This window comes from Brassica napus, unplaced genomic scaffold (genome assembly GCF_020379485.1).
Source record: "Brassica napus cultivar Da-Ae unplaced genomic scaffold, Da-Ae ScsIHWf_3072;HRSCAF=3883, whole genome shotgun sequence".
In the NCBI taxonomy this organism is placed as follows: domain Eukaryota; kingdom Viridiplantae; phylum Streptophyta; class Magnoliopsida; order Brassicales; family Brassicaceae; genus Brassica; species Brassica napus.
Window position 1 is genome coordinate 1 of NW_026016308.1, and position 25,044 is coordinate 25,044.

At 37.2% G+C, this 25,044-nt stretch overlaps 1 long non-coding RNA gene across 1 annotated transcript; it reads right to left on the reverse strand.

Annotated features, from left to right (window-relative positions):
- Nucleotides 1-4,424: 4,424 nt before the first annotated feature.
- On the reverse strand, nucleotides 4,425-11,261 carry LOC106374981. Its single transcript, XR_001275163.3, has 3 exons — nucleotides 7,139-11,261; nucleotides 6,150-6,268; nucleotides 4,425-4,696 (listed from the first exon to the last, which is right to left on the reverse strand). It is a non-coding gene; the product is annotated as an uncharacterized LOC106374981 (long non-coding RNA).
- Between the last annotated feature and the right edge of the window lie 13,783 nt (nucleotides 11,262-25,044).

Below are 25,044 nucleotides of genomic sequence, written 5' to 3' on the forward strand. Positions count from 1 at the left end.
GAAGTGAATGAATCTCTATGCATGATCATTATCGCACATACGTTAATACAATTTTATTTACTAGAATTTTCTGTAACATTGCAATAGTTGATCATTATGTATATACATGGTTTATGCTTTTGAATATGTATGTTTTGTATAATTTTTGTGTGCAACAATATTTTTTTTTCAAACGTGCGCTTACATGATAAATCTCAGTATATATATATATATATATGGTCCAAAATCTTACAAGTTCTGTTAGAACACTTTAAATTTTTATTAGCATGGATATATCAATATAAATAAATAACGCCATGAAAAAAATATAAAAAAAAAAACAATTTTACGTTTTCATTGAAGAGCAGATTCCAAACTCTCCAATATTAAATTTATTTTTGCCCTACCAAAAACCATAAACGAAAAACCTTTCTCATTGTTCGTGATATAAATGTGAAATTTTATTTACAAGAACAATTTTTTTATATGTTATTGTTGATATTCATTCATCACCATTAAGAATCAAACTTAGTGTAAAGTAGATAATTCGTCTTAAAAGTTATTCGATTACTCTCGTCGGAAACCAAATTTATCATCTTTGTCAAAAAGACAAAAACACAAATTTTACATGATAACATGTCCTTTTCTTTTAGAAAAAAAAACATGTACCTTCTTGTTTTATTTCTCGATTTATTGGTAGTCCATCTATTTAAAAAAAATAGAAAAACATAAAAGGAAACAACAAAACAAACGATTTGGAGATGAAACAGCTACTTCTGATATGTAATGATTGTATTAATGACACTGCCGTGCTACAAGCAAAACATGTTTTTTTTTAATCCTACTGAGTAAATTATAAATTAATGAGTTAAGAACAAAATGTAGAAAATCATAAGAGTGCATACAACAAAATTGAATAATGAAATCTAAAAAACATTTTCTTTGTAAAATTAAAAAGAAACATATATTTATATGGAATATATACATGAACATAGTTACTTCAAACAATATCATATAACTTGTTTATTGTGCATTCCATTAAAACATAAGTGAATGCATATTTAGTAAAAATGGGGCCCTAAATTGTAATTGAAAAATGGGGCCTAAAGCTGCCGCCTTTTTCCAACAAGGGTGAGAACACCCCTGGTTAATGATCACCGTTATACAACAAAATCACATACGAGAAGCAATATAACTTCGACTAATATATAAAGGTATAAACTAAACTAAAACCTAAAACATATGAGCATACACGACAAACATTAATAGGGTTTAGTATATATATAGTTTCATAAATTTCACCTTTTTAATGGAAGATAATATTCAGTTAAATTGATGGCAACTTATCAGCTTTTGAAAGTAATCACATAAATGATTAAGAGTCTAATTTGAAATATATTTAGTCAATATCACGATTTATAAATTAGTTATAAATATCTAATTTTTTATTAAAATAAAAAATATGATAAATAAATATAGTTATTCATTAGTGGTAACATTGATATTTACCGGTCTAACTTTTAACGTTAAAACTTTAATGTGAAAATTACTTCGTAAATTTCATCTTTTTGAATCAAAGATAATATTCAGTTAAATTGATGGCAACTTATCAGCTTTAAAAAATAATCACAAAAATAATTAAGAGTTTAGATTGATATATATTTAGTCAATATCACGATTTATAAATTAATGATAGATATCTATTTATTTATTAAAAGAAATAAATTATTACAAATAAATATAATTATTCATTAGGGATAACATTGACATTAATCGATCTAACTTTTAACGTGTAAAAAATCACTTCGCAAATAATTGTATAGAATATAATTTCATTTAATGTTTTCCAAAACTTTATAATTATCCACTCAAAAACCTATATATATGACTCATTTTGCAATATACATATTCATGATTCAACTTTCATTCTCACAAGAAATTATATACATCACACTTCATATCTTGCATGTACAAATAATAAAATCACACGCACAGAAATCACAAAGTTACATTAATAACCATACATAACCCTAATATTAAATTTTAACCGCCGCCACCTCCGCACCCGCCTCCACAACCACCTCCACAGCCACCTCCACAACCGCCTCCACAACCACCGCAATCACCTCCTTCTGCGCCGAACACACAGCATCCGGTGGTCTTATCATTCTTTCCCGACGACATGACAACAAGACCTCCATCTTTCGTGTCTGACGTCGTTTCACCCTTTTTGACGTCATTTCCAGGCAGTGATGACTTCGCCTTCCTATGCAAGCGACGACGCGCGTAATAGCACAAGAGAAGACACATCGCGACTGTAGTAACAAATGTCTATAAACAATATTTGTAAGGCTTTGTTTTATAGTTTTCTGGTGATATACATTTGATCAATTGCCTTGACATAAAACAAAATGATCATTTGCCCTTTCCTATATAGACAGCTCCTTTGACTTAGTATATAAGCTGATAACTAAATATTGGTTGTTGTATTTTAATGTGAAAATCTTAACTAAATTTAGTGTTTGGTTCTATAATTTTTAAATCTGTATTAAAATTAATTGTTATTGGTCTAATGATTCATAAATTCTATATCAAATCAAGTGTTATTCAATCGTACGAATTTACTTATAAATTTGATTTTATAATGGATTTAACTGAATTTTTTTGAATTTTTTTATTAAAAATACAAAGATTCAAATCCGAGAGAAAATCTCTGAATTTGTAAATACTAATCCAAAAATATAAAAATATGCATATTTTACGTGGATTTATAAATACTATATCAATTTTTGAATCAATCAAAATATATAAACCAATAACACATAATTGAAGTGGAAATTTCAATCAACTAGCAAGTAGATAAACTTTTCTTGTTTATTAGTTTTCAAGGAAATATTAAATGGTCAAATCTAAAATGAGATATAAGGTCTATGATTGAATAGTTGAAATTCCATAGAAACAATACATGATAGACTTAGTCATGCGTGCTAACAACTACACTTGATATATGATATATCATATATATTACACATTCTCTTTTGATGTCAAAAAAAAAATACACATTCTCTTTTTAAATTTATATTTTAGTGAATGAGATGATTGAACTTGCATGGTCTACCAAGCAAGCTTTTTTTAAAGACCAATCAAACTTTTCCTGTGAATTTACAAGAAATACGAAATAGAAAGCGCATCACTTACCCTATGAGTCCTGCATGTGGGCCATGTTTTTTATATAAAAAACGTAAGGTTTTCATGCGGGAACATGTTGGAAACATTCTAAACCATACACTATATAGAAATGCATTTTTGGACAATACAAAATCCAAATATTTTGACTACATAATCATGTTAACCGTTGCAAAGTTTATGATCTGCAAAAAACACGGTAAAACATAGGACATTAATTTCGACACATATTGTATATGTTCCTAATTTTACAGTGGTACTTTCAAAATTGAAAATATATACTACCACAAAAAAAAAAACGGATCGACAGAGAATATGACTCAAATTATCTGATGTTCCAGCGAGAAACGGCCTAAACCACCGACTCGACTAGTTAGGACTGGGCAAAAAACCCGGATCCGAAGAACCGAACCGAATTCGGTCCGAAAAAGTAGTAACAAATCCGAATCGAAATTGATTAAATATCCGAAGGGGTTCAAAATTTTAGTATCTAAAGAACCAAAACCGAACCCGACCCGAAATATCTCGGGTACCCGAATGTAACCGAAATAGATTTAAAAACATCCAAAATATATAATATACTTTTAAGTTGTCTAAAATACTTGAAAATATACATATATAGTCAAAAATAAATGTCTAAAATAGCTAAAATATCTTCAAACGACAACAATGCTTGAAATATTTATTGATTTTCAATCCAAATATTCAAATCAAACCAATTTATATGTTAATTTTAGGTATTTTGACATATATTATACAAATTTATATGTAATATATTATTTTGTTTTATAGATTTTGAGAATTTTTAAGCATATAATGAATATTAAAATTTTAAAAATAATTTAAATGGGTTATCCGAATCCGAACCGAACCCGCAAAGATCCAAACCGGACCCGAACCGAAATTTAGTAATACCCGAATTGAGCTGAAATCTTTAAATCCGAAAACCCGAAACCAGATTAAATCCAAACCGAACCCGAGTGGGTACCCGAACGTCCATCCCTACCATTAGTATTTGAAAGGGAAATACGACGAACATTTGACAGACATATTTTCTTTAAATAGTATTTAAAATTAGTGTTTTGGGGAAATTTCAGTAGAATGTTTAGTACTCATATATCCTTTGAACTTCTAACAAAAATTGAATGAAAATAATTTGTATTTATGTTTGAAATTTCATGTTAGTCACAAATTCTTAATAAAATGCTGGTGTAGTGAAATCTTGTCACCAAGCGTCTATATAGATAAAATTAAACCAATTGTAACCCAACAAATTTCAGAATTACCAATAGTAACTTTCACCTTTTAGGATTCATTACAATATACAAGTGATCATCTATATACACTTTCTAGATGATCACACAAAATAAGAACATTAGATTGTATGTATAAAACTCATACGACCACACGAACAAGAAACCATAAAGGGTAATTTCGACGGAGAACTTTAACCACCACAACCGCCGCAACCTCCTCCGCAACCGCTGCCTCCACGACAACAACAGCCTTTGGTCTTAGAGCATCTCCAACCCTATGTTATTTTTCGGAGAAATTTTATGTTTACCACTTTCATGTTACTATTTTTCATCTTTACTACTATTGAGGGAACATTTTCAAAAATATGTTCTTCATTAAGTGGCAAAAGACTCTTATACTCTTGTTATATTTTTTTAATCAACATACCTTTGTTATCTATATATATAATAAATCATTATTTAAATAAATAAAATAAATAATAATAATATTTTTTTAATGTTTTCGAATTATACTTTTTCAAATTCGAACTTTTTTATAAATTTATTTTTGAATTTTTTTTCAAATTTTTTTTTAATGTTTTTTCAAAATTTCTTTTTGAAAATCGAAAATTATGTTTGAAACTATTTTTAAAATTTTTTAAAATTTTTTTAATTATTTATTTATATATTTATTAGAATCCTAAATTTCACATTTCAAAAATTTTATCTCACCATTCAACTCTAAACCCTAAGTCTAGATTAGTCAACCTTAGTGGTATAAGTGTCTTTTATCTTTCATTAAAAGTAAGGGTAAAAATAGTTAGTGTAAACATGAAAAAATGGTACTATGAATGTGGTATTTGTGGCAGTTTCTCTTATTTTTGCCTCTATATGCTATAATTGAGTAAAATCTACTCCAACCCACCTCTATTTCTTCTCCTAAAATTGAGATTGTTATTTTGCCTCTATATTTAGAGAAAAAATAGCAATCCTCTATAATAGAGATATATTTTTTTATTTACAAAATAGTCCTTTAACTTTTTGTGATTATAACCAAAAGACATATTTATGTAGAAATACAATTTTTAACACATAAAACACACAGTTATTTGTTTTGATAATAATTTTAATTTTTACAATTATACTTGAAATAACAAAGAATATTATAATTTTATTGAAAGTCACTTTTTTTATTAAACAAATGATATTTAAAATTATATATTTAAACAAAAATGATTAATAATAAATTAATTATTAAAAGTTGCACATAAATATTACATAGATAACAAAATAAGTTGAACATAAATCCAATTAATACAACATAGTGAAACAACTTAATATTCCGGTAAATTATTTCCGGATCCACAAATATCATTAAAATATTGTCCAAACGAATGAGAAAAGATAAAGAAGCTCATTTCTCACTTCAGAATGTATTAATTGATCATTTATGGGAAAAGTATAGTAATATTGATAATTAGATAATGTCTACTTTTTTTTTTGTTTAATGTTTTTTCTGTACTGAAATGTTTAGTTTAAATAATATTGCAATTTTATGAAAAAAATCAAAAATTTAAATGAATGGGTAATTTTTAACATTCAAAAGTAAAATGTAATAATTGTATAAGAAAAAAAAGAATATTTTAAAAATATTTTTTTAGAGGAAAAAATAGGAGAATACGTTGAAGAATAATTTATCTCTATTATAAAAGAAAAAATAGGGAAATACATTGGATATAGTGTTAGGACCCGAAGTCACCACACTAAACCCTCCATCTTTCTTTCTCGGTTTAGCCTTCTTAACACGAGGCGGAGAAAGATTCGAGGACGGAGTCTTTTTCTTCTTTCGGCTGAAGAAACAGAATAACCTACGAAACATGGACATCGTAAAGCCAAAACGAGGTCAGATGTTAAGCTTTTGTCCTTCTTTTGGATATATTTAACGAATATATGACGATAGAAATATGATCCTTTTAGATATAGATATCTCTAAATATCCGTTGACATTTCGTATGTAAAAAGCTTACGATGTGCTCTTAACCTATATATTTCTTTAAGATAATACACGAAATTGCAGAATAATTTTCCATATACGTTTAAGAAAAATGTAAAGAAAAAAATGATTAACTCTCTTTGACTATATTATCCGAAATATTTTAAGCTAATTGTGTTACTCATTAATATGAAACCTCCATTGACAGTCATAAAGGAAGACGAGTTACCGGTCATAAAAAAAACTTCTTCATATGAGAATGTGACAAACAATAATTGTCTGAGCAGTGGTAATATCAATCTACTAGCAGGAAAATGGAAATTTTCTTGTTTGATACCGTTTCAAGAAAACCAAACATGTGATGCCAAAAAAAAAAAACCAAACACATAAATATATATGTTCAGTCCTCAAATGAGATCCCAAGTCATAGATTTCATAAATGGAAACTGAAAATCCATAGAAACAATCAAGCACTAGAGATTTCTGGATTAAATATTTTATTAGACATGTCATGTGTGCAACAACTAGACTTGAGAATTAGTAGACATTCTCTTTGAATAAATATTCGAATGTAATTACGAAAATTAGAAAGCGCGTGACTTGTCCAGTCTATACACATCGGTATATGCTGGAAATGTTGGAAAGATTCTAAACTATTTACCTGATCAACAGTGAAGTGGACTCTAAATCTCGAATTATCTGATCAGAGTATTGAAAGTGTGTTTGGGAAAGACTGAAAGTATACCTGGCTTGCGCAGAATTATAGAATGCCGACTCGGTAAGGCTTGCGAACTGGGGCCTTGGGATTTCATTAAACTGGTGTATATGCGATTCAGTTCCAGAACACAAGGGATCATGTGCTTCTACGCTGCAAAATCAGTGAACAGATATGGGACATGATTCTTCGAAGGTTGTATACACACTCATGCTTCATTACTTGGACATCTTTTATTGAATGGTTATCTCTCAAAGACTCCACTACCCCATTGATTCTCAAAAGACTTGTTGCTCATGCAACTATCTGTGAGATTGATGAAGAATGATATGAGAATGATGATGGTTAAGTGTTTAGGTGACTGGAACAGAGAATGGGAGAGATTATGAGTGAGTGGTTGAGAAAGTGTATCTGAGACAGTAACAAGTTTCAAGTGAGATTAGGAGAGTTTGGGAGTATGAGAGTCGAGTCTAGGCTTATGGGAAACAAGAAAATAAAGAGAATATGAAGTAACAAGAGAGTAATGAAGAAGAATTATTCATTCAACTTAAAGTTTACAATCAGATACAACAATGCCATATAGAGGCAAGTTCACATATTAAACTGATGCTAAAACAAAGATTTACTAAACAAATAATATTGTAAGGTTTCTGATGAGGACAAAGAGGATAGAGCCAAGATAGACATGACTAGAGGGAGTGAGAGTGACAGGAGAAAGAAGCTCAGTCTTCTTAGGTTGAAAGTAACATGAGTAAGGTGCACTCTTCATGGTTGAATAGTGACAAGTTTGGTTGATTCTCCAAACTCCCATGTGACTTCTTCTTGTCCAATTCTGATCAGAATTAAGCCTTTTCATCCAAAATTAGTTTATTTGAAGCTTAAAATGTTGAGGGATTTTGGATTCAGTTTTTCACAGTTCAGTTGTCCATGATTTAAGTGTCCACGATTTGTTGTTCAAGATTTGGATGTTTGATGTAGCGGAAGCTTCTGGGGATAGAACTAGAGATCCGTTGATTCTCAGAATATCCAGAAAACTAGAATATTACAAATATCTTATGTAGTCTAAGAATGTCTAAGATCAATGTCTTCTTAAATTCGTTGAGAGCACCTATGTTCTAGCCGAAATCAAGGAATAAAACGAAATCTCTTAACTTTTATTAATCAAATCATAAACTGAATACAAATTAAGCCTAGACGGCTATACATTAAAACATCATAAAATCCTAAAATAATAAAGATAATTATCTAAATAATTATTAAACTAAATAATAAATATTTTGAAATATCCCAAATATTTATCTACATCATTTTCTCCAGATTTTCTCCGGATTGGAAAGATTCGTCATCGAATCTTAACTGTGGTCGTCAATTATTTTTTTTCTTCTCTTCCATTGATGAAACTTAGCATCCTTGATCTTCACATGAACAAACAAAAGGCATATATAGAACAAATTATTTTTGTCCATGTATCCTATCTTCGTTGTTGAACGTTTTGTCTCCACAAACCAGTCACCAACAAGACACGTAACCACTTGACTCTTTGATTTGATGCCATCCACCACCACGTGATTTGCTTGAATTAGAGCATAATTTTTCATACATATCACAAGCGCACTATCTTGTATGGAATTGGTTGAGTTGGAGTTATGGACGCCTTCATGCGTCTTGCGGTACTTTATATTTGGTGACGTGTGCATAGTCATCATCATAAGTATCGTAAACCGGATCACCAGTAATCTCCATGTAAACAGTTTCTTCACTTTAAAAGAATAAATTCGCCATGATTCCAGAAACCGAGTTTTGATTAAAAAACCCAAAAATCTAGCTCTGATACTACCTGATGTAGCAAAAACTTCTAAGAATTAAACTAGAGATCCGTTGATTCTGAGAATACAAAGAAACTAGAATATTACAAATATCTTATTTAGTGTAAAAATACCTAAGATCAATGTCTTTTTAAATTCGTCGAGAACACTTATGTTTTATGCCGAAATCAAAGAATAAAGAGAAATCTTTTAACTTTTATCAATTAAATCATAAACTAAATACAAACTTAAGCCTAGACAGCTATATATAAAAATACCATAAAACCCTAAAATAATAAAGATAATTATCTTAATAATTAATAAACTAAATCAAAAATATTTGGAAATATCCCAAATATTTATCTAATCACTGTCCATGATTCAGCTTCAAAAATGGGTCATTGGCTTCTTTTGATGAACTCTCCTTTAATCTTGGATTAACTCCCTTCTTCTGGTTATTTTCTTCTTAATTTCAACACTTCCTCTTAAACTTGACCATATGAGATCTTTGAGTAAGCTTGGAACTGAGATTACTTGTCTCATTAAAAAACTAATTATAAAAAAAAAGTACAAGCAATCCAGCTAGGGTTTTTCTTCTTTATTGACAAGGAAAGGGCGCCACTTCCTTCCTTGTTTCACACACAATCAGGTTCCTCTTGAACCTTCTTTTTATTTCACAGATTTTCTCCCCCTTACTTCTTGCTTGTTGCCTTCTTCATGGACTAAGATCAAAATTTGTTATAATGGAGAATTGGCTTCAAATTTAACACCCCTACTCAAGCTTGACCTGAGACTGAGAGTATATGGTCAAGCTTGAAGCTGAGAGCCAATGATTGCCAACACCTTGAGACCACAGCCCTCTTGGCTTGAATTGTGGTTTTTCTCTCTTGAGGAACCTCATGTTCACCCTTGTGGCATCAGGTAAGAGCTCTTGAGCAATCTCTCCACCGCTCCAATCTTCCTCTCTACTATCTTGGGAGTTAATGAACACAATCAGTGTTTAAAGTGTTGTTGGGAAGTGGGCAATTTCTCCATGGTCTGAAATATACTTCCGTAGGCTCTGAACACTTGGGCATCTTGCTCTTATTTTTAGGAGGCACAGCTTATCAAGGAACCTGAGCTCAGTTCTTTGAGCCTCCAGCCCATGAGGCTTAGTGAAAATGTTTGGGCTTGAGGTAGGGATTGAGTATCCAACACCTCTCCTTGGTGTGACCTTCCTTCTTGCAATGGTCACACTTCAAGCCCCTCATGTCCTCTTTCTTGTAATAGACCTTGTTGGCAAGAGAAAAACTTTCAGCCTCATTTGCTAGTGTGAGACCTTTCTTAGGTTCAAAGAGGCAGTGTGACCCTTGTTCTTTTTGTATCTGAGAGCACACTTCATCAAGGCTGGACAGCTTGTCTGACCTCAAAATATGTTTCATCAGATCATTGAAGGTTGGATTGAGTAAGCAGCAGCCCTAACACCTTGTCTTACTCCCTTCTGTCAATGAGAATTTTTGGATCAATGATAGCTGGCCTAAGCATGTCAAGCTTAGCCCATAAGGACATGAAATTTCAAAAGTGCTCAGTGAACTTCATTTTTTCTTAGCAGAGGTTATTGATGGCTTTCTTGACTTCATACACCCTGCTGAGGTTTGATGAGTTCTCATACATCTTACGAAGAGTATCCCACAGGTCCTTTGTATTCTTACAGTAAGAGTAAGCCTCCAAAATGGTTGCTTCAAGTGAGATTTGAAGGATGAACAACACTAGGAGGTCTTCTTGCTGCCATTTGTCTCCAACTTCAGGTTTGGAGCCAGTTTGCTTCAGAGCATCATGAGAACTGCCTTGTTTTGGAGCTTCTTGTATACAATGAGTCCACAAGTCTTTTCCTCCAAAGGCTGTCTTCACAAGCCTGGACCAGAGAATTAGTTTGGAACCTTGAGCATCACAGGAATCATCATAACTTTAGAGTTTTTCATCTTGGAAGAGCTATGGACAACTAGGTAAAAGAATGTGCTTAAGTATCTTCAAAGAGAAATGGTTGAATGGATGACTCTCTGAACTTTTTGAACTTGCTGGATGGTTCTGGAGATTCAGAGACTTGAATACACTTTGTCTTGAGAGATGGTCATAGGTTCTTCCTTCTTGGAGAGCCTTTGGACTACTGGACAAAAGGTTGTACCAAACTGGTTTGAAGATGAACTGGGAGTAGCTTGTATTTGCCGAAGCATAATGAGGTTGAAGAGATTTTCAGCTCTGATACCATGTGAGATTGATGAAGAATGGTGAAAATGATGATGGTTAAGTGTTTAGGTGACTGGAACAAAGAATGGGAGAGATTATGAGTGAATGGCTGAAAGAGTGTATATGAGACAATCACTACAAGAAAACACAAGTTTTACGAGGGCAGTTTTCCTCGTTACTTCGTCGTAAAAGCAGTGTTACGACGAATTAGCGAAGAAACCCGTTTCGTCGTTATACGTTTGTCGTAACGCATATATCCTCGCTAATTCGTCGTAAGTTAGCGAGGAAATAATTTCGTCATAAAAGCGAAGGAGGATATTTCGTCGTAAAGACCACGTAAAGATTCCACGTAAGGACGTCGCTAAGTTTCCTCGTAAATACCACGAAAAACTTTCCTCGTAAAACCCACGTAAATAAATACTCGTAAAATTAACGTAAATACCTTGACAGCTTTCCACGTAAAGAAAACGTAAAAACCTTGATAGATTTCCACGTTATTTCCTTGTAAATGTTTCCTCGTAAAAACCACGTTAAGCTTCCACGTAAAGAAGCCGCAAAATTAGCTACGAATTTACTTCGTTTCATTATTTTATAGAAATATAAAAAATTATAATTATAAATATAATTTAAATTATTTAAATTATTAATAAAATTAAAATTCTAAAAAAATCAAAACCAAAATATTTTATATATAAATAAGTTTTGAATTCATAATACAAGAACCGAAATTAAAAAGAACTAAGGGTGGTCGTTAATTAATCGCCTCGTAGAATTCATCACTCCTCGCCTGAACATCCGCCTCGGCATGTGAGTCGTCGGTCGGTGACTGGCCTGGGATAGGATTTTGTTGTCGCATGGTCCTCAACAAAGTCGCCCATTCCGGATTTGTGGCCGCTACAACGTCCAAGAAGCCCTCGAGTCCACCCATACGAGATCGCAGCTGAGTAGACTCTCTACGCAGCTGAGTAGACTCTCTACGCAGCTCTTCGGACTCTGATGTGCCTCAGTCCGAGGAACTCGACCATCAGGAAGATCAGGACATTCCAACCGAGGTTCATCGTCCCAACCAAGGCCGAGCTGTGTACCGGATCGATCCACGGATGGACGGGAAGGAGCTTAGACTAGATCCTCGACCTATCAGCCGAACTGACCGTACTGGATCGTCTCTCTCTCGGACAACTCGCCAATCTCAGACTGACGGTCAAGCCAGAAGCAACTTAGGCCGAGCCGAACAAGGAACTGGACGCGACTTCTCTTTTCTCGCACGTTTGGAACGTACCGACCGTATTGACGAACTGATCGATCCATTTGATCAGTTCATGCACTTTGATCATCCAAATCCCTCTAAGGCACAGATTCTTCATCTTTCAGAAGACTTGGGACGCTTATGGTCGAAGATGGTTCAGGAGACGGACAAGACGGAACAGACGGACCGGCCCGCGACCGTCCTGCTCTTGGCCGCGGTTCAACCAGCCGAAGGGTCACTTTGACCAGTCCGCAAATTGAAGAGTCTTTCTTCTTTGTCTTTCAAAATTCTAGTCAAATGTCTTTAATTTGATTTGTCTTTCAAACTTCTAGTCAAGTAGCCCCTTTGTCTCCTACTTGTACTATAAATAAGTGTTTCATTCCATTAATAAAATCAGATCATTTTGGATTAAGTTTCTGAGTTTAAACTCTCTGTTCTCTTTAGAACTTGTTTTCGATTGTCTTGGTGAGTCATATCCGAGCAATTCACTTCTCAACTAGTTGGTCTTGTGAGTCATATCAAGCAACCAGTTCGAGATCTTCCTTGGCGGACTTGTGAGTCATATCAAGCGCCATTGAAGTCGGGAATATCAAGGGAACATCCGCAACCCTTGTGCGACCCAACGTTCCATCAGTTCTCCTTTCCGGAGTTCATATTCAAACGAATCCAGTCGAGGGCAATCCGATCTTAGGGTCCTTCAAGTGGTATCAGAGCCACTCTTCTGGTATTCTCTACCTCGATCCATCTTCTCATCTTCCATTTTCTTCTAAACACTTCTTCATCTGTCTATCTTGAATCCGGGCCCCTCATTACCATCCACTTATAAAAAAAAAAAAAGAAACAAGCAAGATCCATATTATAAAAAAAAAAAAAAAAAAAAAGAAAGAGTTTACTTTGTGGATTGGTGGTGGAAGAGGAAGCCTGCTGGCTGAGGAGAAATCCAGCCTTTGAGGAGGTTAAAACGGATTCTTTCAAAACAAATCTCTTATCTTTCTATCTTTAAAAGTTCCCGTGTGTTTTGCTTGAGTTTGGCCATCCAGATTCCGAGATCTGTTCTTCATAGAACTTTGAGTGAAAACTTGAGTGATCACTATTAAATCGAGAGAAACACGTGTGTGGGTGAGGAACAAACACTTGAGAGTGTGAGTTTTTAATCCTAACGTTTGTGTGTTTAAGAAAATTTCAGGAACCATGAGTAGCCATGAAGAACAAAACCGTCCCGGAAATTCAGTTGCTGGACTGTCTAATCTTCAGATGCGAGCTTTGAATGATTCTTTTTCTAACCTTATAAACACAGGTCTAGAGCAGATCCATCAAAGGCTTGACGAACTTCAAGTAAGCCAGTCCCATCCGAGATCAAGGACAAGAACCAATCAGCCGCGAAGGAATACCCGGTCAGATGATGAGTTTCCTGATGAGGACGCCCAAGAGGACGAGGTCAGATCCGCTTACCGACCAAGAAGAGGTCATAGAACTCGAAATCCAGGTGATGTCAATCCATTTGCTAGAAACAATCGTACTGATGATAGTTTGAACGGATTGAAATTGAAAATTCCACCTTTTGATGGTAAAAACGACCCTGATGCTTTTCTAGAGTGGGAAAGAAAAATTGAGCATGTCTTTGATTGTCAAAACTATTCTGAACTTAGAAAAGTAAGGCTTGCGGCCACTGAATTCTCTGGCTATGCTATTAACTGGTATGATCAAGTGTTGACCCACAGGAGGAGAACAGGTGAGCGGCCGATTGAGACATGGGATGAGCTTACCTTGTTGATGAGGAAACGATTTGTGCCAACCCATTATCACCGCGACCTTCACCAGAAGCTAAGACGTTTGCTTCAAGGAACCAAATCTGTGGAAGACTATTATCAAGAGATGGAAGTTTTGATTACCAAAACGGACACGGATGAACCTTTGGACGCCACTATGGCTCGCTTTCTTTCAGGCCTCAACCGTGACATCCAAGATCGTATGGAGCTTCAAGAGTATGGAAGTGTGGAACAGATGCTACACAAAGCCATCTTGATCGAGCAACAACTCAAGAGAAGGAGTTTCTCAAAACCGGCCACTACTTCTAAGCCGGCCTACTCTCCTAAACCGGCCTATGCTCCTAAGCCAAGCTATCAAGACAAAGGTAAGTCGCCTATCACAACACATACTGCCTTTAAAACTGATGTTTCCACTCGTGATGACAAAGGAAAGGCAGTAGACGCCTCAAGCCGAGCAAGAGACATTAGATGTTTCAAATGTCAAGGGCTAGGACATTATGCCAAGAACTGTCCAAACCAGCGTGTGATGATTCTCTTGGAAAATGGTGAAGTTGAGTCCGAAGATGAACAAGAAGACAAGGAGGATCTTGGTCCTATCTTTGACGAGGAAGAGGAGTCCTTTGACTACCCACATCACGGACCATTACTTGTGGCTAGGAAGGCTTGGGACGAACCCATCTTCGATAAAACGGACGGCCACGCGAACGGCCACACGGACAACGACCATGACCCGACCTTTGATCCAAATTCTAAGCCGATCTTTGATGATGAAGATAGCTTTGACTATCCAGCTCACGGACCACTACTGGTCACTAGACGTTCCTTGAGTATTCAGCCCAAAACCAATGAAAAGGAACAAAGGGAGAATCTCTTTCATTCTCGTTGTTTAATCTCTGAAAAAGTTTGTTCTTTGATCATTGATGGTGGGAGTTGTACTAATGTTGCTAGTGATACTCTTGTCAGGAAATTAGGTCTAGCTACTCGACCTCTTTCACGTCCTTTCAGGTTGGAATGGCTCAATGAAACTGGTGAACAGTATGTTAAGGAGCAAGTCACGATCCCTCTCACCATTGGTCGTTATGAAGACGAGATTGTGTGCAACGTTCTTCCCATGGATGCTTGTCATGTTCTGTTGGGACGTCCATGGCAGTTTGATAAAAGAACCGTCCATGATGGTTACACAAACCGGCACTCCTTTGACCATAAAGGAAAGAAGATCACGCTTGTACCACTCTCGCCCTTGGAGGTCCATCAAGACCAGCTCCAACTCAAAAAGAACCGTGAACAAGAGTCCAAACCGGACAAACCTGAGTCCTCAGTCCGGAACTCCAACTTCTTTGTCAAACAAAGTCAGGTTAAGAAGTCTCTTCACTCTCAAAAGCCCTTTCTTTTACTTGTGTACAAAGAATCTCTGATGGCTTCTACTTCTTCTAACCTTGCACCGGAAGTTCCGAGTGATTTGCTAGATGTCTTGCAGGAATATTCGGATGTCTTTCCAGATGAAAACCCAAAGGGTTTACCACCAGTACGAGGGATTGAACATCAGATTGACTTTGTTCCGGGTGCGTCTCTACCTAACCGGCCAGCTTACAGAACCAATCCGGTGGAGACCAAGGAACTTGAGAAACAAATTGGAGACCTTATGGAGAAAGGTTACATCAGGGAAAGCCTCAGTCCTTGTGCCGTTCCAGTTCTACTTGTCCCCAAAAAGGATGGATCATGGCGCATGTGTGTGGACTGCCGTGCCATCAACAACATTACGGTAAAGTATAGGCATCCCATTCCTAGACTAGACGACATGCTTGATGAACTTTACGGTTCATGTGTCTTTTCTAAGATAGATTTGAAAAGTGGCTATCACCAAATCCGAATGAAAGAAGGTGATGAATGGAAAACTGCATTTAAAACCAAGCTAGGATTGTATGAATGGTTGGTCATGCCATTTGGTCTTACTAATGCACCTAGCACTTTCATGCGATTGATGAACCATATCTTGAGAGCATTCATTGGTCATTTTGTGGTAGTTTACTTTGATGATATTCTTGTCTACAGCAAGAACATGGATGAACATAAGAAACATTTGAAATCTGTCCTTGAAGTTCTTAGAAAGGAACATTTGTTTGCTAACCTTGGAAAGTGTTCTTTTGGCACAGATCATGTGGTCTTCTTAGGTTTTGTTGTAGGTGCTGAAGGACTTAGAGTGGACGAGGAGAAAATCAAAGCCATCCGAGACTGGCCAAGTCCAACAACGTGAGTGAAGTAAGGAGCTTCCACGGCCTTGCTGGGTTCTATCGACGGTTCGTCCAAGATTTCAGTACCATAGCGGCCCCATTGACCGAAGTCATTAAAAAGAATGTTGGGTTCAAATGGGAACAAGCTCAAGAAGAAGCCTTCCAAATCCTTAAAGGGAAGTTGACTAATGCTCCTTTACTTGTTCTTCCTGACTTTTCTAAAACGTTTGAGATCGAATGTGATGCTTCGGGTGTTGGTATTGGTGCAGTTTTGATGCAGGATAGAAAGCCTATTGCTTACTTCAGTGAGAAGCTTGGAGGCGCCACACTCAACTACCCAACTTATGATCAAGAGTTGTATGCTTTGGTAAGAGCTCTTCAAACATGGCAACACTATCTTTGGCCTAAGGAGTTTGTTATCCACACGGATCATCAGTCCCTGAAACACCTTAAGGGTCAACAGAAGCTGAACAAGAGGCATGCCCGCTGGGTTGAGTTCATTGAGACATTTCCTTATGTCATCAAATACAAGCAAGGTAAGGAAAACGTTGTGGCTGATGCCTTGTCCCGAAGGTATACTCTTCTTTCAGCCCTCGAAACAAAACTTCTCGGTTTTGAATTTATCAAAGACTTGTATGCTTCTGATCCGGATTTTAAAGAAATTTTCAACAAGTGTTCCAGAGTGGCTTATGGCAAGTATTATCGAAACTCGGGTTTTCTTTTCTATGATAACCGTTTGTGTGTGCCCCAATGTTCTTTGAGGGATTGTTTCTCAGGGAATCTCATGGAGGAGGTCTTATGGGACACTTTGGAATCAAGAAGACATACAAGGCCGTGTATGATCATTTCTACTGGCCTAGCTTGATGAAGGACGTAGAGAGAATTTGTGGCCGATGTGTGGTGTGCAAGAAGTCCAAAGCCAAGGCATCCAATCACGGTTTGTACTCGGCCTTACCTATTCCTTCTCATCCTTGGATTGATATTTCTATGGACTTTGTTCTTGGATTGCCTAGAACTAAGAATGGCCGAGACTCTATCTTTGTGGTTGTCGATAGATTTTCGAAAATGGCTCACTTTATTCCTTGCCATAAAACTGATGATGCTGTACAAGTTGCTGATCTGTTCTTTAGGGAAATTGTGAGATTGCATGGAATGCCTAAGACCATTGTTTCTGATCGTGATGCTAAGTTTCTTAGTTATTTTTGGAAAACTTTGTGGTCTAAGTTAGGAACGAGATTGATGTTTTCCACAACTTGTCATCCGCAAACTGATGGTCAAACCGAAGTTGTTAATCGAACTTTGTCTGCTTTGCTTAGATCTTTGGTCAAGAAAAATCTTAAGTCTTGGGAAGATTGCTTGCCGCATGTTGAGTTTGCTTATAATCATGCTATGCATTCAGCTACAAAGTTCTCTCCTTTTGAAGTTGTTTATGGTTTTAATCCCTTATCTCCACTTGATCTTTTACCTTTACCTTTGAGTGAAAGAGTTAGTACAGATGGTAAAAGAAGGGCGGACACCATCAAAAAGCTTCATGAACAAGTTCGAGCCAACATTGAAACCAAAACCGAGGGATACAAAAGATATGCCAACAAGAAGCGAAAGGAGTTGGTTTTCCAAGAAGGTGACTTGGTTTGGGTTCATTTGAGGAAGGAACGATTTCCGGAAGAAAGGAAGTCCAAACTTATGCCTCGAGTCGACGGTCCATTCCGGATTCTTAGAAGGATCAATGATAATGCTTACCAGCTTGATTTGGAAGGTAAGTATGAAATCTCTTCAAGTTTTAATGTTTCTGATCTATCTCCTTTTCTGCAGATAATCCAGATTTGTGGACAAATCCTTTTGAAGAGGGAGGGAATGATGTGCCTCAGTCCGAGGAACTCGACCATCAGGAAGATCAGGACATTCCAACCGAGGTTCATCGTCCCAACCAAGGCCGAGCTGTGTACCGGATCGATCCACGGATGGACGGGAAGGAGCTTAGACTAGATCCTCGACCTATCAGCCGAACTGACCGTACTGGATCGTCTCTCTCTCGGACAACTCGCCAATCTCAGACTGACGGTCAAGCCAGAAGCAACTTAGGCCGAGCCGAACAAGGAACTGGACGCGACTTCTCTCTTTCTCGCACGTTTGGAACGTACCGACCGTATTGACGAACTGATCGATCCATTTGATCAGTTCATGCACTTTGATCATCCAAATCCCTCTAAGGCACAGATTCTTCATCTTTCAGAAGACTTGGGACGCTTATGGTCGAAGATGGTTCAGGAGACGGACAAGACGGAACAGACGGACCGGCCCGCGACCGTCCTGCTCTTGGCCGCGGTTCAACCAGCCGAAGGGTCACTTTGACCAGTCCGCAAATTGAAGAGTCTTTCTTCTTTGTCTTTCAAAATTCTAGTCAAATGTCTTTAATTTGATTTGTCTTTCAAACTTCTAGTCAAGTAGCCCCTTTGTCTCCTACTTGTACTATAAATAAGTGTTTCATTCCATTAATAAAATCAGATCATTTTGGATTAAGTTTCTGAGTTTAAACTCTCTGTTCTCTTTAGAACTTGTTTTCGATTGTCTTGGTGAGTCATATCCGAGCAATTCACTTCTCAACTAGTTGGTCTTGTGAGTCATATCAAGCAACCAGTTCGAGATCTTCCTTGGCGGACTTGTGAGTCATATCAAGCGCCATTGAAGTCGGGAATATCAAGGGAACATCCGCAACCCTTGTGCGACCCAACGTTCCATCAGTTCTCCTTTCCGGAGTTCATATTCAAACGAATCCAGTCGAGGGCAATCCGATCTTAGGGTCCTTCAGACTCCCTACGCAGCTGAGAGACTTCATCATCCCGTCGCTGAACATAAGACGATGTCGCTCTCGGAACATCGTTGACGGAACCAATCCCCAACGTCCGTCCCTTTTTTTTAGGGACAACCTTAAAAACAAAAAATAAATTTTGTTAGTAAAAATTTAAAGTTAAATTAAATGAATATTTAAAAAATTAAAATTTTAGAAAATTTACCTCCTCGTAAAGCTTATCCACTTCAGGTGTGGATAAGGTGACGGGTAATCCATCGGTGGACTGTTGGGTCAGCTGGGTCTGGCGTTCTTCAACCCGAGCAGCCAAATCGTTGTAGATTTGCTCGGACTTGCCATCTATAAATCGGCCCGCCTTGTTCTTGTGGGTCCTCTCGTAAAGTTGCATAAGAGACGGGAATTCTCCCGTCTCTTTGGCCTAAAAAAAACATTTAAGAAAGTTGTTAATTAGAATATATATAAAAATATACTAAAAATTTAATATAATTAAATTTTTAATTACCATTTCCAAACGGACACCGGCGTGGGGTTTTTGGCCCGTAGTGTGAAGCATCGGCCCGTTCCCGTGCTCATCGACTGTGTTACGGGAGTTAGAGCAAGACTGGGCGATTCTAATGGAATCAGGAAGACGCCAATATCGGATGAGGCCATCCCAGACATCCGTGGTGAGCTCAGCGGGTTTGCCACGCTCATACCCCTTCACGATCCAGTCACCCTTCCAGTTGGAGACCGTGTCCAACAAGCGAACTTTCGCCTTCGCTTCAAACTTCTTCCTCACCCTCTCAGTGATCCCCAAGGCCCAATTATATTTTTGCTGTTGGAAAAAATAATTTATAATTAGTTTTTCAGAAAAAAATATATATATAAATAATAAAAAAATTTAAAGATATATATTTAATTAATAGAACTTACAGCGTAAATTTTGAACCACGTCTTTCTGACGTAGTGGGGCGTCGTTTTCCAGTTCGGATGTGCCATGGAGAAGTAACCTTTTATCGTGTCGGTTACGTCCGATGCAAGACATCCGTCAATCCCCCACCTGAAAAATACAAATTTAAAATATAAATTATTTTTTAAGTTATAAAAGAATTTAAAAAGAATAAAAAAATAATGAAACATACCATAAAGTTCCGTCCGGTCGGTCGGGGTCGATGACTGGTAAACCTTCTCTGCCTGGCAGACGGAGAATGTCCTCTACGGTGTACTGCGAGTAAGGAGCACTCGGAGGCACCATCAAATCGGGATGAATCTCGGCCGCGGGCATCGGAGGTGCCGGCATCGTAGGAGGCACAGGAGGAGGAGGCATCTGGGGAGGCACGTGAAGAACCGATGGTGCACTAGAAGAAGGAGATCCAATGACTCTCTGAGTGTACTGAGTCTCGGGGACAGTCTCCTGACCCGAAGAACCGGGAGCTGAAGAAGACGACGGGTCTAAACGACTACCCGGCTCACCGAACATCTCTCTGTAATGGGCAGTAAGTCTACCTTTTCGAACCTGAGAAAAAAATTTAATTTTTTAAATTTTCGTGAACATATACTTCCCAACATTATCCACCTAATCAACACTAAATAACATAAGATCCGTAAACCTATCTAAATTCCCTATACTAACCACCTAATCTATCCTAAACTAATCAAACTAGAGAGGAATTAGAGAGACTTACCATTGCTACGAATTAGGGAGGAAGTGGAGAGGAAGTGGAGAGGAAAGACGGAGCGAGCTCGCTCGGGATATATATAAGATTACTTGTCCTCGTAATTTCCTCGTAAACTTACGAGGAATTACAGAGGCCCGCGTTTTCAGTTACGACGAAATAGCGACGAAATACAAAGGCCCGCGTTTTCGTTAACGACGTTTTTACGACGAAAAGGGTTACGTGGAATTAACGAGTTAACCAGTTACGAGGAATTAGCGAGCCTTTATTTTCTATAAATACCCACAACTTTCCTTCTCAAACCACACACACAAACTCACAAAACACACCCTATCTCAAATCACACTCCTCACCAAAATACTTTTCAAATTAGAAATATTTGAAAAAAAAAAGAAAAAAAGATATTAGAATTTATGTGGGTGAGACTTAAGTCTCGCCACATATAATTCCAGTATCTTTCTTTTTTTCTTTTTTTCTAGTTTTTATACTATGAGGAAGTAGCAAGTCCCGCTTTTCACCAATTTAGAAATTTGGAAAAAAAAGAAGAGAAGAAGATATTTGGAACTCATGTGGTCGAGACTTACGTAAGTCTCGCCAAATGTGATTCAAGCATCTTTCTTCTCTTCTTTTTTTTAGTATTTTTAATATTTTCGTCGTAATATCGTCGTTAGTTTACGACTCTTTTACGACGATTTTGGCTTACGTGGAATTAGCGTGCCCCGCTTTTTTAATTTCGTCGTAAAGTCCTCGTGGCCTTACGAGGTGTTTACGACGAAATCATCCTACGTGGAATTAAAGAGTGCCTCCTTCGTCATTTACTTTACGTGGTATTTACGTCAATTTACCTTACGAGGTCTTTACGACGATTCTGTCCTACGTGGAATTAAAGAGTGCCTCCTTCGTCATTTACTTTACGTGGTATTTACGTCAATTTACCTTACGAGGTCTTTACGACGATTCTGTCCTACGTGGAATAAACGAGGATTACGTCGTACATTCGACGTCAAATTACGAGGAATTAACGAGCAGTACGTTTAAATCCCTAAAATCCGAAACCCCAAACCCCAAAACCCCATATTCCTTATCTTCTACTTCATATATTCCAAACCCCATCTTTATTTCCATTCCAAACCACAATTCCCACATTTACTTATTTATAAAACAAACTCCCACAATTTCTTATTCATAAAACAAACTCCCACATTACCTTATTCATAAAACAAACTCTCACATTACCTTATTCATAAAACAAACTACACAAAATCAAATACATCAATCGGATACATCGACATTCTCGTCATCACTAGAAATATCATCATTTTCATTAAACTCGTCTTCTACAGCTTCGTCTGTGGCATCATCGGTAAGATCTTCGTATTCGTGATTATGCGGATCAATGAGAAGGATGTCATCAACTTCTTGTTCAGGTTCCTCGACTTCATTTATCTGTTCTTCTTGCAATGGTGGTTCTTCTCCACTGATGATTCGTCCTCGAGGTGTAACTTTGATCACTGCTAACCAATTTATACCCGAATCTCTCATCCGAGGGTATGGAAGGAAGCTAACTTGGTCTGCTTGTGAAGCTAAGATGAAAGGCTCGAATTTGTTGTACCGACGTCCACCGTTGACATCAACTACACCAAATTTGTTAGACCGAACACCTCTGTTGACGACGGGGTCGAACCATTCACATTTGAAGATGACGCATTTCAGCTTCAGTATCCCTGGAAATTCGACTTCAATAATCTCCGTCAAGATCCCGTAGAAATCTGTTTCCCCTTTCACACATATTCCATAGTTACTGGTCGCCCGCTGTCTACCATACTCATATGTGTGAAAAGTGTAGCCTCGTGTGAAATACATCTGTGATGTGGTGACCTTTACAAGTGGAGATTGAATTACTTCGTGTAACCACTTAGGATAATCTGCATCGTCGTCATAATCAACCTGCAAAAATAAAGAGAACATTAAAATACAAATCATGTATGAAAAAATAGTTTGAGTTATAATACCTGATTCCGCAACCACTTAATGAAGTGCTGATCTTTCCTTTTGTCTACGTCACTTGTGGATATACCAGGAAATGTTTCTTCGACTTGAGAAACAAATAGGCTGTAAAATTAATCACATTTCATAGGAATGAATCTCTTGCAATTATATAATTAATTATATGTGTTTTGAAGTGTCCATATATGTTACCTTTCAAAATAACGCATCAATGGATCCTCGCAATTGAGTAGAATATAGGTGTGTGCACTATGAGCGTCTTGTTCACTCGACCACCAAACCTCTTTAGACTTCCCACCGAGTCGTCCAATCTGGCTAAAGATGTCTGGAACACCAGCAACTGCATATGTTGGCGCAACTCCACCATCATCATATCTTCTTGGAGCTCTTCTACGGGTACGTACTTTTGACGCAAAGTAGTACGATGTGAAGTGAGAAACTTCTTCCGTCAAACTTCCAGCAATTATAGAACCTTCAACTTTGGCGAGGTTCTTTGCTTTTCCCTTCAAATATTTCATGGCTCGCTCATACTGATACATCCATCCGTAATGTACAGGTCCACGAAGCAATGCTTCATATGGGAGGTGGACAGCTAGATGCTCCATGACGTCAAAAAATCCAGGAGGAAATATCTTCTCCAAGTTGCACAATAAGATGGGAATGTTCTCCTGAAGCTGTTCTACAACTTCTTCTTTAAGAGTGCGTGTGCTCAGATCCCTGAAAAATGCTCCAATGCCTTTTATATTCCAAAAACAATTAAACACATTGTTAGTCGTATATTATTTTGCAAACTAGACCGTTATAAAATTATTGTGATATAAAACACTACGAACCTGCAAGTGCTTCATGTACGTTTGTTGGAAGTAGCTCCGCAAATGCAAAGGGCAGTAGTCGTTGCATAAAGACATGACAATCATGACTCTTCATCCCAGAGAACTTTTGACCCTTTTCAACACATCTAGAGAGATTTGAAACATACCCATCGGGGAACTTCACTTCTGATGCCACCCAGTTGAACAACACCGACTTTTTTTCTGAAGACAGTCTGAATATCGGAACGGGAACTTGTCCATTGCTTTTAATATGTAACTCGCTTCTTGAGCAAATATCCGGCAAGTCCAACCTCGATTTTATGTTGTCTTTTGTCTTCCCTGGGACATTCAATATTGTATTCATGATGTTCTCAAAGAAATTCTTCTCTATATGCATCACATCGAGGTTGTGGCGCAGAAGAAGATCCTTCCAATATGGCAACTCCCAAAATATACTCTTCTTGTGCCAGTTGTGATGAACACCGTAAGAATCAGGCATATTACGAGGGACATGCCAATTACCACCCCAACGAACTGTTTCGTTAGCTCCGTAGTAGTCGATTTGTGCTTCAATTTGTTCTCCAGTTAGATATGGTGGAGAAGTGTCTCTCACAACCCTTTTGTGCCTAAACAAATTCTTGTTTCTTCGGTAAGGATGGCCAATGGGAAGAAATCGACGATGACAATCAAACCAACTTGTCTTCCTACCATTCTTCAGTTGAAACGCATCTGTCGTTCCATTACAATATGGACAAGCTAATCTCCCATGTGTAGTCCATCCAGACAACATCCCATATGCAGGAAAGTCACTTATGGTCCACAAAAGCATAGCTCGCATCGTAAAATTCGTCTTCGTTGAACAGTCATACGTCCTCACCCCTGTTGACCACAAATCCTTCAACTCTTTTATCAGTGGTTGTAGGAAAACATCCAGGGACCTTTTTGGATGGTTCGGACCAGGTATCAATATCGTCAAGAATAGCAACTCCCGTTGCATGCACATCTCCGGTGGCAGGTTGTATGGCGTAAGAAAGACTGGCCACAATGAATATTGTCTCCCTGACATTCCGAACGGACTAAATCCATCTGTGCATAATCCGAGATACACATTCCGGCTATTGCTAGCAAAATCCGGATGTACTTTGTTGAAATGTTTCCAGGCTCTTGCATCTGATGGATGAGTCATCTCACCATCCGTCTGAGTATGCTCGGCATGCCATCTCATCTTTGCAGCAGTCTGCTCTGATTGATACAATCTTTTCAATCTGTCTGTAATTGGTAGGTACCACATCCTTTGGTACGGTACCCTATTACGTCCCCGTCCTTGCGGCTTGAATCGTGGCTTCTTGCAGAATCGACATACTTCTAGCTTCTCA